The sequence below is a fragment of the Populus alba genome, chromosome 3 (genome assembly GCF_005239225.2).
Source record: "Populus alba chromosome 3, ASM523922v2, whole genome shotgun sequence".
Lineage (NCBI taxonomy): Eukaryota > Viridiplantae > Streptophyta > Magnoliopsida > Malpighiales > Salicaceae > Populus > Populus alba.
Window position 1 is genome coordinate 7,304,451 of NC_133286.1, and position 8,058 is coordinate 7,312,508.

Genomic DNA, 8,058 nt, shown 5'->3' on the forward strand with positions numbered 1-8,058 from the left:
AAATTTCACACACAATTTCTTGAACAGATTTTAACTGACCACTCTTTTTTAATTCTAGTGCCTCAACTTTTTTAGCTAAAGATGTAAATTTGGCTTGGAGGTTATGATCTTCCCTAAGGTTGTACATGTCTCCATTAGATATATGAGGTTGAGTTTTACCTGGTGCCTCACATGTGCCTGTGGTGTCCTAATTTTGAGCATTTTCAGCTAGCAAGTTTAGGTACTCCATTGCTTCATCAGGGTCTTTATCTTCAAAAGTTCCATTGCACATCAATTCCACCATTTGCCTATCTTTAGGTGTTAACCCTTCATAAAATTGTGAAACCAATCTCCATGTTTCAAAACCATGATGAGGACAGGTATTAAGCAAGTCTTTATATCTATCCCAACACTTGTAAAATGTTTCTCCTGGTTTTTGAGTGAAAGTGGTGATTTGTCTTCTGAAAGAGTTTGTTCTATGAGAAGGGAAAAACTTCTTTAAAAACTGTTGTTGCATTTCATCCCAAGCACGAATGGATCCTGACCTAATATTTTGTAGCCATGTTTTAGCTTTATCTTTTAATGAAAAAGGAAAAAGCTTTAATCTGATGGTGTTCATGGTACAATTTAAGTCATTATAGGTGTTACAAACTTCTTCAAATTCTTTTAAATGCAAGTATGGATTTTCTAATTCTAAGCGATGAAAAGTGGGTAAAAGTTGAATAATACCTGGCTTAAAATTAAAATGAGATGCATCAGGAGGAAAAACAATACATGATGGTGCACTTGTTCTTATTGGATTCATGTGATCTTTAAGTGTTCTCACACGATTATTCTCATTATTCTCATTATGAATTGACTGGTTATCTTCTTCGGCCATGTTTTCTGAAGAAAATGAGGATTTCCTAGAAAGTCTACCACTTAATGTACGTGTCCAAACTCTCATGCAAGTGCAAAAAAAAAAGAAAAGAAAAAGAAAAAGAACAAAAATTAGAAAAAACAAATACAAGTAAAAACAAAAGAAAATAAAAGAAATATATAATTTATACAATACTTACTGTCCCCGGCAATGGCGCCAAAAACTTGACACGACCAAAAGATTGATGTCTTCTCCCAAATGCAGGAGTGTTGAAGTAATAAATAACCCGGCAAGACCGGGATCAAACCATATGGAGGTTAATTGTATAAATTATAAATAACAACACGATAACAACAACAATAATAACAACAATAGTAATAGTAATATTAAGAGTAATAATAATAATACTTAGTACGTGGCGTTGTTATACCTGAGAATGATCTAAAAGATCGGGCCACAGGTTTCCAGCCTATATACTGAGTTTATGAAAATATTAAAGAGATATATTATATAATATAAACAGATTTCTGATGCGAATGAACAAGGCAAGACCAACAATGTCAGGATCCTTGATCAAACACAGAGCATACTTAACGTACATATAATATAACAAGAATGTAAATAATAATAATAATAGTAGTAGTAGTAGTAATAATAAAGAGAGCTTTGAGAGGTAAGGTTGATGTAAGGATTAAACAATAATAAAAACAAATGTCAAGGTTAGAGGATTCACTAATGGTATTTCAAATAAATATATTATAAACTTTTTTTATTACTCAACTGGAAACCACACACAAAGGAGGTTCCAATCGGATGATTTATCGTTATTAGCTCATTATAAATTGTTAACATGATCATATTAATTATCTTATCTAAGTAACACCATACTTATAAATATCATCAGACATTCATGTTGCTAGCTTATGTTAACAACAAGTCAAGTTCCTATCATAATAATGATGTCGGCCGAAAACTATGAAGGATCAAGCATTTGATGTACCAAGTGTTATACAACACAAATCTAGATTAACCATTAAGCAAGGTATTAAGAATTAGTAAGATAAAAAGATAAAACATGTTAATAACAATCTTTCTTGGATATAAACATTAAAATCCATGTTGAGTTTATATTATATCTATTCTAACACCACTAGTGAAACCTTTTCACCTTGACACAATTAACTTAGCTAAACATAATGAAGAAGAAAAACATAAATAAACAATATAAAAACATAAACATGATATAAGTTAACTAAGTATTGGAAAGGAAATGAAAAAGCATAAACAAGAGATTACTATAGCATGAAAGAAAACTTGAACATTACAAAGAGAGAAAGCAAGAAGATGATTTTGATCTGAAAAATCATATATCTAAATACATGGCAAATGCCTCCTTTTATAGGCTAGAAATTAGAACTATTGATTGGTTGACAAACTATTTAGTTGGTGGCCATCCATTGATTTGGTGGCTGGTTCTTGACATTGTTGGCTGATGGTTCTTGACATTGTTGGCTGGTTATTGATATTGTTGGCTGGTCAAAACGTCATTGGTAACATCATAATTAGAGCCCTTTGTTCCATGAAAGCTGTGGGCAATTGTCTTAGCTTTCCAACAAAAAAAACCAGAGCTCATTTGGACTTCTAGAACTCAAGATATGAGCTGAAAACCGAACAGTGTCTGAGCTGCAGGACAGGTTCCGACTTCTCCGTTGTTCCTAAGATTTGAATTTGAAAACGGCAGATTTGAGTCTTGGACTCTTCATGAAAGTTTTAGGTCTATGTCTTAGCTTTTCCATTCATATAAAGTAGACCTAAATCCGAGTTCTACAACTCCAATTATGATCCAATAACCGAATGGCGTTCCAGTTTGGAATTAAACTGACATCTCTTCTCTTAGCTTAGTCCTCTTTTTGTCTCTTCACTTTCAATAGTTAATCACATCAATAAATCCTTTGAATTGTGAGATATACCTGCATTCAAAATAAGCATTTACCATAAATTAAAGATATATTATATTATCAGACTTGTTATTATAAAACATGATGTAGTTAGGGAATTTAATGATACTTTAGTGCAATACGATGATATAAAACCTTAATGAGAATGCACTTTTAAGTACTAATCAATTTTCATACAATTTGCATTGTTTTCGATCTCTTGTGTGGTTAGTTTCTTTTGAGTTTTCTTGATGATTTATGCCAGTAACCCGTTCTACTAATCAAAGTCAAGTGTAGTTAGATCTTATAATAGAAAAAACTTTACGCAGGTTACGAAAGGAAGCTCACCTCAACACTATGGCTATTGCACAACAAACACTCAAGGAGCTTGCTGCTCCTAACGTGGAAAATCAACCATTATGCATAAACATTGATAATAATGTAAACTTTGAGCTCAAATCTGGTTTTATACATTTGCTAGCAACATTTAATGGTCTTGCAGGAGAAGATCCTCATACTCATCTCAAGGAGTTCCAAATGGTTTGTGTTGGCATGAAACCGAATGGAGTTGACGAAGAACAGGTTAAGTTGAAAGCTTTCCCTTTCTCTTTAAAAGAGGCAGCAAAGGCATGGCTTTTCTCCATTCTCCCAGGTTCAATTGGAACTTGGAATGGCATGAAAAAGATCTTTCTTAAGAAGTATTTCCCAGCATCTCGAGTTGCCAACATAAGGAAAAAAATATGTGGGATTCGGCAATCTCATGGAGAGACACTTTCAGAGTATTGGGAAAGATTTGAGCAACTGTGTATTTAATGCCCTCATCATCAATCACACACAAAGGTGGTTCCAATTGGATGATTTGTCATTAATAGCTCATTATAAATTGTTAACATGATCATATTAATTATCTTAATATTGTCAGGAATTCATGAAGCTAACTTATGTTAACAACAAATCAAGTTCCTTTCATAGCACAAGTGTAGGTAATACCATACGGTTGGGCTATGAGAGTGCCAAGCATTTGTTGTACCAAGTGTTATACAATACAAATCTAGATTAACCATTTAACAAGCAAGGTATTAAGAATTAGTAAGATAAAAAGATAAGACATGTTAATATTAAACATTAAGGTCTATGTTGAGTTTACACCATACTTATTCTTACACCATTAGTGTAACCTTTTCACCTTGACATAATAGATTTAGCTAAACATAATGAAAGAAATAAACATAAATAAACAAGATAAGAATATAATTATATAAATAAAGGAAAGGAAATGAAAAGCATAAACAAGAGATTAATATAACATAAAATAAAACTTAAACATTACGAAATACAAAGAAAGAGAGCAAGAGCATGATCTTGATCTGAACACCAAGATGCCTAAATGCATGGCAAATGTCTCCTTTTATAGGCCAAAATTTGTAACTATTGATTTGATGACTAATTGTTGAGTGGGTACCTAACTCTTGACTTGGTGAAAATCCTTATCTTCTTATCTGAATAAAACATAATTGATAACATCAGAAATGGAACCACCTATACCCATGAAAGTTCTAGGAAATTGTCTTATCTTTCCAGAAAAAAAAAATTGAGGTTATTTGGACTTCTAGAACTTGAGATATGGGTTGAACACTGAACATTGTCTGAGCTGCAGGACAGATTCAGACTTCTCCGTTGTTGCTATAATTTGGATTTGAAAACAGCCTTTTTAAATCTTGGACTCCACATGAAAGTTGTAAGCCTATGTCGTACCGAATCTGTCCAAAAAATTATGGTCATTTGGACATCCAGAACTCGAGATATGAATCGATTACCGAATAGTGTTCCAATTTGGACTGCACCACCATCTCTTTTTTAAGTTTGGCCCTCTCTTTGTCCTTTCGATTTCAATACCTAAACTCATCAATCAATCCTTTCATTTATGTGATAGGATTGTTTTATAGAAAAACAATTTGCAAATTTCACAAAGTAAGGCATTCATGATTCAACTTCCATTAATCTATCCAAATAAACAAACTCTCATTAAATTTATATTTCTGCTTCATATATCTTAAACAAGATATTAATAAACCTTCTTTTTATGTGCTCAATGTATGCAAACATAGATGATGAGGCTTTTGTTGGAAGAAAACAATATTATGTTCTAATGTTTAAAGTTAACTTCCTTGGGTTGGGATTATTATTTATTTATTTATCTCTTTTTCTCTTTTTTTCTCTTTTTTTTTATTATTTATTTATATACACATACAACTTAAAACACAATGCATCTTTAACCCATGTAATGAGTTTTTGGTTAATGACTCCCAAACCAGTTGGTCTTAGGGCATTAGGTGTTAAAGACACCCCTACGAGCTTAGTAACTCGGGTTGCAGATACTGATACGTGGATAGTGCAATGTTTGATTCCCTTAAGCTTTTCTCCTTAACCCATGTAATAAGCTTTGGGCCAATAGATCCCAAGTCAGTTGACATTAGGGTATTATGTGTTAAAACACCCCTTCGGGCTTAATTGCTTAGGTTAGGGAGGCTATGAAACCAAACTTATCTATTTTTTTATTATCAATATTATCATTTTTTTTTTTTTTTGCAAATTATATACTATCCCTTTCCCTTAGTTGTTACCTTTAACAAAAGAACATAAATAATGTAATAATCCAATGTGCAACGCACAATCATATGTTAAAGTGTGTGTGTGAAAATAAAGGTTTAAGAATACTAGTTAAATGAGTATATGAGCAGGATCAAGTGATAACAATGTGAGAGTTTGTAAACCTGAATATTTCAACAAGTATTCTGATAGACCTTAGTGATGATACTTACTAAGATGCATCTCAAGAGTCAATAAAATTTCCTCTTTACTCTACCATCCTAATAACAATTTTGTCAAATGGTTTTAATAATAGCAAAAACATTTAGTAATTTAGTTTTCTTTTTATGGAAACTACTACATTTTCCACCCAACCAAAATGATACATTGTCCTCAATGTCCTAATGTAGAAAGATAGAGTATAGAAGACATCACCTGAAACAGCGAACAATGACAAACTTGAAACACACTTAAACAAATATAAGAAGTAACAAAACAAAATAATATGCTATTAATAAAACCAAAAGACACAAGGTTTCACAAATGAAGGCTCAAATCTAATCTAAGCTTTTTACAACTTTCCTTAGTTGACCAATTTAGGTGACTCATGTAGGGATCAATGACAAGGATGAAAGATTGTAGTTGGTCAATCAATTGTTCAGTAGTAGTAGCAGATATTATGATTTGTCGTGCCGAAGATGTTAGAAATTCCTGTTCCATAGCTTGATCAAGAAAAGACAACAAATTATCATAGTAACAAGAATAGGATTTAAAGGCATCATGTGATGTTTTGAAATAGATCCCAACTTTTGAAAATTTTCACAAGTCTTGCAAAATGCATGTGAGTCCTTGAACATGGTGGGCCAGTAAAATCCACTTTGTAAGATTTTTGCAGTTGTCTTTTTTCTCATTTTTCTCATTTGTTATCACAATGACTCCAGATTTTTAGGGTATAACTTGGGTAAGACCTACCCATTTGCTGTTAGAAATAAGATAAATGATTCCATTATCTAGAAGCTTACTGACTTCATTTTTCACTACTTCTTTCATATTAGGATTAAGCCTTCATTGCATTTCTCTAGAGGGTTTAACATTTTCCTACAAATAAATCATGTGTGTGCAAATCAAAGGGCTAATTCCTTTTATGTCAGCAATGGTCCATCCTAATGCATTTTTGTGCATTTTCAGAGTCTGTAATAACTTACCTTTTTTATGTGCATAAAGTTTGGAAGAGATTATTACCGGAAAAGTTTCATTTTCTCCAAAAAATTAGTATTCGAGATTAAATGGTAACGACTTCAAATCAGGTTTTGGTGGTTGAACACTTGAAGGTATGGACTTAATTGATCGTGGTGGCAATTCTTCAATTTGTGGTCTCCAATTACATGTCTTTGATTCTTCCTAAAAGTATACCATTTGCAAATCATCAGATTCATCAATCTCAGTTTCACTGGAAGTGGTTAGAAATTGATCATGAACTAATTTTTCAATAAAGTCCACTTCCTATAAATCATTATCATCTCCAGGTTGCTTGTAAATGTTGAAAATATTCATCTCCAATGTCATGTTTCCAAATGATAACTTCATCAGTCCATTCCTACAATTAATCAATGCATTGGAAGTGGAAAGAAATGGACGTCCTAAAATGACAGAAATTGAATTACATGCTTCAACAGGTTGTGTATCCAAGACAATAAAATCCACAGTGTAAATGAATTTATCAACTTATACTAACACATCCTCAACTATTCCTCTAGGCACTTTTACAGATCTATCATCAAGTAAAAGAGTTACAGAAGTTGGTTTTAACTCACCTAGATTAAGACTTTGAAAGACTGAATATGGAAGTAAATTCACACTAACTCCAAGATCAAGTAAGGCTCTTTTAATTTTATGTTCTCTAATAAAGCAAGAAATTATAGGATAACCAAGGTCCTTATATTTCAAAGCATTATTGTTTTGAAGAATAACACTTACTTGTTCGGCTAAAAATGCTTTCTTTTTCACATTCAGTTTTCTCTTCACAGTGCACAAATCTTTCAAAAATTTAGCATAGAAAGGAACATGTTTAATAGCATCCAACAAAGGTATATTGATCCTTACCTGTTTGAAAGTTTCAAAAATTTCAGAGTTGTGGTTGACTTTCCTTTGTTTGGTCATGACATGAGGAAATAAGAATGATAGCGGGGAATCAACCTTTTCTTTGCAATGTTCAGATTCAACCCCTTCCTTACCCTCAGAGATAGACTTATCATCTTTCTCAAAAGGTTCAAGAGTGGGCTTTTCAATAACCTTACCACTACGAAGAGTGATGACTGATTTGACTTGATCCATATGTTGGCTTTCAGAACTACTTGCATTTGCATTGTATTGCCCTTTTGGATTTTGTTGTGGTTAAGATGGAAACTTACCTTTCTCTTGGAAACTGAGAGCAGATGTTAACTTTGCAAGAGTATCTTTAAAAGCTGTCATGCCTTAAGCAAATTAAGTGTTGATTGCCTCTTGCTTTTCAATGAATGCATGCAATGTTTTCTCAAGATTTCTTCTAGGAGGTGGAGCATAAAGAGGTGCATATCCATGAGAATTTTGGAAATTATGGTGTGCTTGAAATGATGGCTATGAAGTTTGTGCGTTGTTGCTATCACTCTTCCAACTAAAATCTGGGTGATTTCTCCAACCAGAGTTATACGTTTG

The 8,058-nt window shown here is 32.7% G+C and overlaps 1 pseudogene; it reads left to right on the forward strand.

Annotated features, from left to right (window-relative positions):
- Positions 1 to 341: 341 nt before the first annotated feature.
- Positions 342 to 452, forward strand: LOC118034597 (small nucleolar RNA R71; annotated as a pseudogene).
- Positions 453 to 8,058: the final 7,606 nt, after the last annotated feature.